The sequence below is a fragment of the Chelonoidis abingdonii genome, chromosome 13 (assembly GCF_003597395.2).
Source record: "Chelonoidis abingdonii isolate Lonesome George chromosome 13, CheloAbing_2.0, whole genome shotgun sequence".
In the NCBI taxonomy this organism is placed as follows: Eukaryota; Metazoa; Chordata; order Testudines; family Testudinidae; genus Chelonoidis; species Chelonoidis abingdonii.
Genome location: NC_133781.1, coordinates 2263436 through 2269435, shown reverse-complemented (window position 1 = coordinate 2269435; position 6000 = coordinate 2263436). Strand labels below are relative to the sequence as shown.

General features: G+C 43.2%; 2 protein-coding genes across 3 annotated transcripts in view; both read left to right on the top strand.

The window, feature by feature from the left end:
• The window catches only part of LOC116824950 (uncharacterized), a 954865-nt gene that overhangs the window by 368196 nt on the left and 580669 nt on the right, over positions 1 to 6000 (top strand). The gene's annotated exons all lie outside the window — the stretch shown is intronic.
• Positions 3359 to 6000, top strand: part of LOC116838623 (butyrophilin subfamily 1 member A1-like) — a 65424-nt gene continuing 62782 nt past the window's right edge. For both annotated transcript variants that reach the window (XM_075071994.1, XM_075071993.1), the window contains exons 1-2: positions 3359 to 3379; positions 3421 to 3458. The gene's annotated coding sequence lies outside the window, so the exon portion shown is untranslated. The remainder of the gene's footprint in view (positions 3380 to 3420; positions 3459 to 6000) is intronic.

Here is a 6000-nt window from a genome sequence, read left to right as displayed (position 1 = left end):
TCTGCAGCGGCGACAAATCAAGGAGCTGTGCACTAGCTTCGCCCCATTGTTCTCAGCCACTCCAGGACGGACTGAACAGGCATACCACTCCATTGACACAGGTAATGCTCACCCAATTAGAACACCACCCTACTGGGTGTCTCCTCACACCCAAGCTGGCTTATGACACACCCACATCTTAAATACTATGTGCAGATGTAGTCCCCCATCTCAAAAAAGATATTTTGGAATTGGAAAAGGTTCAGAAAAGGGCAATAAAAATGATTAGGGGTATGGAACAGTTTCCTTATGAGGAGAAATTAATAAGACTGGAACTTTTCAGCTTGGAAAAGAGAAGGGTAAGGGGAGATATGATTGAGGTCTATAACATTATGAGTGGTGTAGACAGGGCCGGCTCCAGGGTTTTTGCCACCCCAAGTGGCAAAATAAACAAATAAATAAATAAATAATCCACGATCGTAATTGGCACCTGCTCCACTGTGCCACATTCTTCTTCAGTGGCAATTTGGCGGCTGGTCCTTCACTCCGAGAGGGACCGAGGGACCCGCTGCCAAATTGCCGCCAAAAAGCCCGACATGCTGCCCCTTCCCCTTGGCCGTTCCAAGTACCTGCTTGCTGAGCTGGTGCCTGGAGCTGGCTCTGGGTGTAGAGAAAGTAGATAAGGAAGTGTTGTTTACTACTTCTCATAGCAGAAGAATTAGGGTCACCAAATGAAATTAATAAGCAGCAAGTTTAAAACAAATAAATGGAAGTATTTCTTCAAACAATGCATAGTCAACCTGTGGAACTCCTTGCCAGAGGATGTTGTGAAGGCCAAGACTTTAACAGGATTCAAAAAAGAACTGGATAAATTCATGGAGGATAGGTCCATCAATGGCTATTAGCCAGGATGAACAGGGATGGTGTCCTTAGCCTCTGTTTGCCAGAAGCTAGGAATGAGCGACAGGAGACAGATCACTCGATGATCACCTGTTCTGTTCATTCTCTCTAGGGCACCAGCATTGGGCACTGTTGGAAGACAGGATACTGGGCTAGATGGGCCTTTGGTCTGACCCAGTATGGCCATTCTTATGTTCTCCTGCAACCCCAACATAATAAAACCACCTTGACGAGAGTTGTAGCACTTAAGGTGACCTAGTTAGAATGACGCAGTTGTCAGTGTAGACTAGGAGTGGGCAAACTATGGCCTGCAGGCTGCATCTGGCCCATCAGACCTTTTATTCTGTCCCTTGAGCTCCATCGACCTGCTCCGCGTGCCTGGCACTTCCGCGTATTCCGGATATGCATGACGGGTGTGAGGGCATGCATATTACTCTAGCTGTACAACCCAAATGTGCTTCATGCACTGAGCCTGGAACGTGCAAACCCACGTGCCTGCTATTTGTTCACTTAGGTGACTCTGATGTTTTAGTAATGTTAATTTTCCATTGTTGAGGATAAAACAAAGAGTAGATGGCCAGGGAGTGCTCAGTGGCAGTTTTCAAAGTTGTGGGCTGTTGGGACCTACATGGAAGGAGATTTCTGAGAGCAGGGGGTCTGATGAATCTCAATGAATTCCAATAACTGGAGCTGACGTCTGGAAAGGTGCTGATACCAGAGATGCTGGGGGTGCGACAGGAGCCCCTGACTTGAAGTGGCTTCCATCATATGGAGGGTTTACAGTTTGGTTCAATGACTCTCAGCATCCCCATTATCCATTTTGTTCCACCATCTCTGCTTGCCCCTGCCCTGCAGAGAAAGGACACCAAAATGGGTGATGCTCTAATAGTGGAGAAGGGAGTGACATTCACTGTGTGGAAGCTGGCAACTCCAGGCTGCTACCGATCAGTCGCAAATCAGTTTGGAATTGGGAAGTCCAGTGTGGGGGTTGCAATGATGCAATTTAATCACCTCCTGCTTGTCTGCTTGTTAATCACCACCCCCAAACTTTAATCATCTCCCACTACAAAGGACTGTGACTCTGGGTAATTTACATGAAATAGTGGATGGTTTTGCAGCAATGAGATTCCGTGATTGTGGTGGATTGAACACATATCCCCATTTTGGCCCTAGACCACCTTGCGATGGAGTACATCAACATAAAAGGGTACTTCTCTATGGTATTGCAAGCGCTGATGGATTACCAGGGTTGTTTTGTGACAGATTTTTGTTACCAATTTGCCTGAGGCATTAGGTGATTAGGCTGAAGCCACAGGACTGTTTGGGGAGCAGATGACAAAACACATTAAGTGTTTAAATTTTAAAGTTTTATTGATAAAATAATAAAGTAACAGCGGAGAGTGATGGATGTTTTTTACGTCTCTTAGAGGAAGGAAGAAAGCGTTAGTGCCCCGAGCCCTAACCCCTTTTATACTTATACATTTACTGCCTGAGGCTGGCCAGGCCTGGGTGTAACATAAGAAAAAGAGGGGGAAGGATGGATGGGAGTTTTGTTTTGTGCATCTAGGTTGTTTAGGATTTGCTGCCAAGTGTTGCCCTTTGCAATTTATATGTGCTGATAGAAGATGTAGTTAGCACATACCGCTTAGCCATGTTATTCGGGGGTGGGGGAGAGCCACTTTTTACACACTGTGATGGACCACCCACTTTTAGATAATACATGATGCCACATTTTTAGGATTCTAAACTACAATTCCCGCCCACACCCCACCAAATGGATAAGTGATTTTTTTTTTTTTTTTTTTTTTTTTTTGTTATCGTGGCCAATTTTGAATACTGGTAAAATTAACAAAGGAGGACAAAAGTGTTGGACACCCCAGGATTTTTGTAGATATGTGCCACCATACATACCATTGTATTACATCAACAAATTTTGCAGGCCCGAAGCAGCAAGAGTGGTTTTACCACTTTTGCTTAGGGTGTTTTGGGGCTTTTGCTATTACTGCCTTGTTTTGTTAACAAAGCAAGAGGGGGAAAATGCACCTATTGGGGAGACTGAGGCACAGATTAAAAACTTTTAAAATTATTAGAAGTTTTGTTACAGCCCTTTTTGGCTTGTGTTATGGATGTTGTTTGCCTGATTTAGGAGGTTATAACAACAATATTACATTTTGAGATTAGTGATTGCTATTGCTTGCCAAAGGGCTTTTTATTTTACTTCCACTCCAAGCCACCACAAGAGGAATAAGGTTTGTTTTTATGGGATTTAGGGGAGGTTTGGGGCCACTCACCAGGTAATTTGCTGTGGCACTGCTGTGTTTATTTGGACTATGCACTGTTTTTAAGGCACCCCTCCTTTAGCCTTCCACCACATTGTGGCTTGGAACCCTTTTGCCACTGGAGCTAGGGAGAGACTTTGGAAGCCTTTTTTTTTTTTAATATGATTATTTAGATAATTTTACAGACAGCTGGAAACTCGGATGGTCCAGGCAGATGGCTGGTTTACAACCAAGGCCCACAATGCTGTGATCAGAAACCAAGGGAGAAGCATATTGTGACAAAGTTCCTCCTCTACCTTAGTGAGTTGTACACTTATTGGCGGATTTGCTCGCCTCACAGATTCACCCTGTGGGTCGAGAAACAGCCCAGAGACCTTCCCTTCTGGTAGAGGCCACAGTCCAGGTCAATTTCTCCTGTGTCTGATCAGGAGTTGGGAGGTTTTGGGGGAACCTGGGCCTGCACTCTACTCCGGGTTCCAGCCCAGGGCCCTGGGGACTGCAGCTGTCTAGAGCGCCTCCTGGTATAGTTGCCCGACAGCTAAAACTCCCTGGGCTACTTCCCCTTGGCCTCCTCCAAGCACCTTCTTTGTCCACACCACTGGACCTTCTCCCTGATGTCTGATAACACTTGTACTTTTCAGTCCTCCAGCACTATGCCTACTCACAGCTTCTTGTGCCTCATGCTCCCAGTTCCTTGCACACACTTCCTCTCCTCTTGCTCCCCCTGGCATGACTGGAGTGAGCCCTTTTATAGCATCAGAGGGACCTTTTATAGCATCAGGTGCTTAACAGCCTCACCTGACTCTTAGCAGGTTAATTCGAGTCAGGTGTTCTCATTAGCCTGGAGCAGCCCCTGCTCTAGTCACTCAGGGAACAGAAAACTGCTTATCCAGTGGCCAGTATATCTCTCTTTGATTACTCTGCTGTTCCCAACTGGCCTGGGTCTGTCACAATATGTTTTGAGCTGATTGGCATGTGTCCATTTGAAGCTGGTACACTACCAGGGAGATGCAGTTTATGATGGAGTATGGACCCACCCACTTAGCATTTAGAGTGTGCATTGCCTTCCCCACCTTTTGCAACATTACTGTGTTTTTAATTTGCCATTTTTGTATGTTTTTAAAGACAAATTTTTTATGCTTGGCCTTTTTTTGTTTAAAGCGTCTTTTATGGCTTTGTGGGTTTTTACATAGTTCCTCCCTCCACTGGGCAAAGCTGAGACTTTTTGGTTGTGGCAAACAGTAAAAGTGATTATTGGTAAACACAGTACTTATATCACGTTTAAATTTATTTACTAGCTGGGTCCTAACACTTTTTGTAAAAAAACTTTTGTTTTTTAGGAATTAACACATACACATTGACCATTATACCATACTTTGGTTTTATTATTTAATTTATTTTACACATAGGATTTTAGTGAAATGTCTTTACTACAGGGCTTTGGAGCAACAGGCGAGGACAAGCACACCCACTTTTGAGGAGTTTACTTGGTACAACCTTTGGTGTTCAAAAGTTTTTCCTTTCTTTTTTTTATTTTGTTAGCCCACTGGCTTGAGGTCTGGGGTAGCCAGAAAGATTTTATGTGCCATATGAGGAGTGGGCTAACTTTCCATATCCTTGCTTGTTGCTGTGTGTTTTTAACAACAATTTTTTTAATTCAAAGGGTTGGCCTTATTACGCTAGAAACATACTGCATTTATTTGTATTGATAGATATTAAACAGTGATTTTTTTTGTTTTTGCTTCAGCAAGTATATTAAAACTTTAGTGTTTCCTGATATTACCCAAAACATTTTGTGTTTTAAGGTGAACAAAGCATGTATTTGCATTTTAGTACATTTAGGAGCTATAGCAGTATGATTTTTTATTTTTATTTGTTTTTGTAATAGGTTGTTTTGTAGCTGGGACAGAGAGCTTAATTTATTCTTAATTACCTTTAGTTTTACAATATTTATGATTTTTGCTTTAAAACCAATTGTTTTAGTATGGTGTTTGCCACCTGGGGAGGTTTTTATTACAGCATTTGATACACAACAGTGCTAGCAACAAGACCAGGGGCGGCCCTAGGTATTTTGCCGCCCCAAGCACGGCAGGCAGGCTGCCTTTGGTGGCTTGCCTGCAGGAGGTCCCCGGTCCTGCGGATTCAGCAGTACGCCTGCGGCAGGTCCGCCGAAGCTGCGGGACCAGCGGACCATCTGCAGGCATGCCGCTGAAGGAAACCTGCCTGCCGCCTTCGCGGTGACCGGCAGAGCGCCCCCAGTGGCTTGCCGCCCCAAGCACGCGCTTGGCGTGCTGGGGCCTGGAACTGCCTGTGAACAAGACAAACGAAACAAGACAAAACATAGAACACAAAACATAATTTTTATTGTGACAGTAAATTTGTGGGTTTTTGAGTTGCTTTTTAGCTGGTATTAGCTTTTTTTGTTGTTTTGAAAAAGACAAGAAAAACATATTTTTACCCCTTTGGGGGTAGCAGATTATATATATATATATTTACAAATACTCTTGCTGATTGCAGGCAAAACAGAGGAACTATCCCCATATTTTTTTTGTGTTTGTTTTATAGGCAGGCCAGGTTTTAATGGCTTTTATCTTTTATTAGTTAGGTAATTTACATTAACACAGACTCTTTTTGACTTGCTTTTGGATTTAAAACCATTAGCAGTTTAGAGACTCTGCTTTACAAGGGACACATTCAACTTTCACCAGAGTTTTGATTACTGTTTACTTTTAACTTTTGCTTACATTTTTTTTTATACATTTGGGACAGTTATGTTTTAATAGATCCCCCCTTATATTTTTTTTAGCAAATTTGACTACATTGTTTATAGTTAAATGATTTT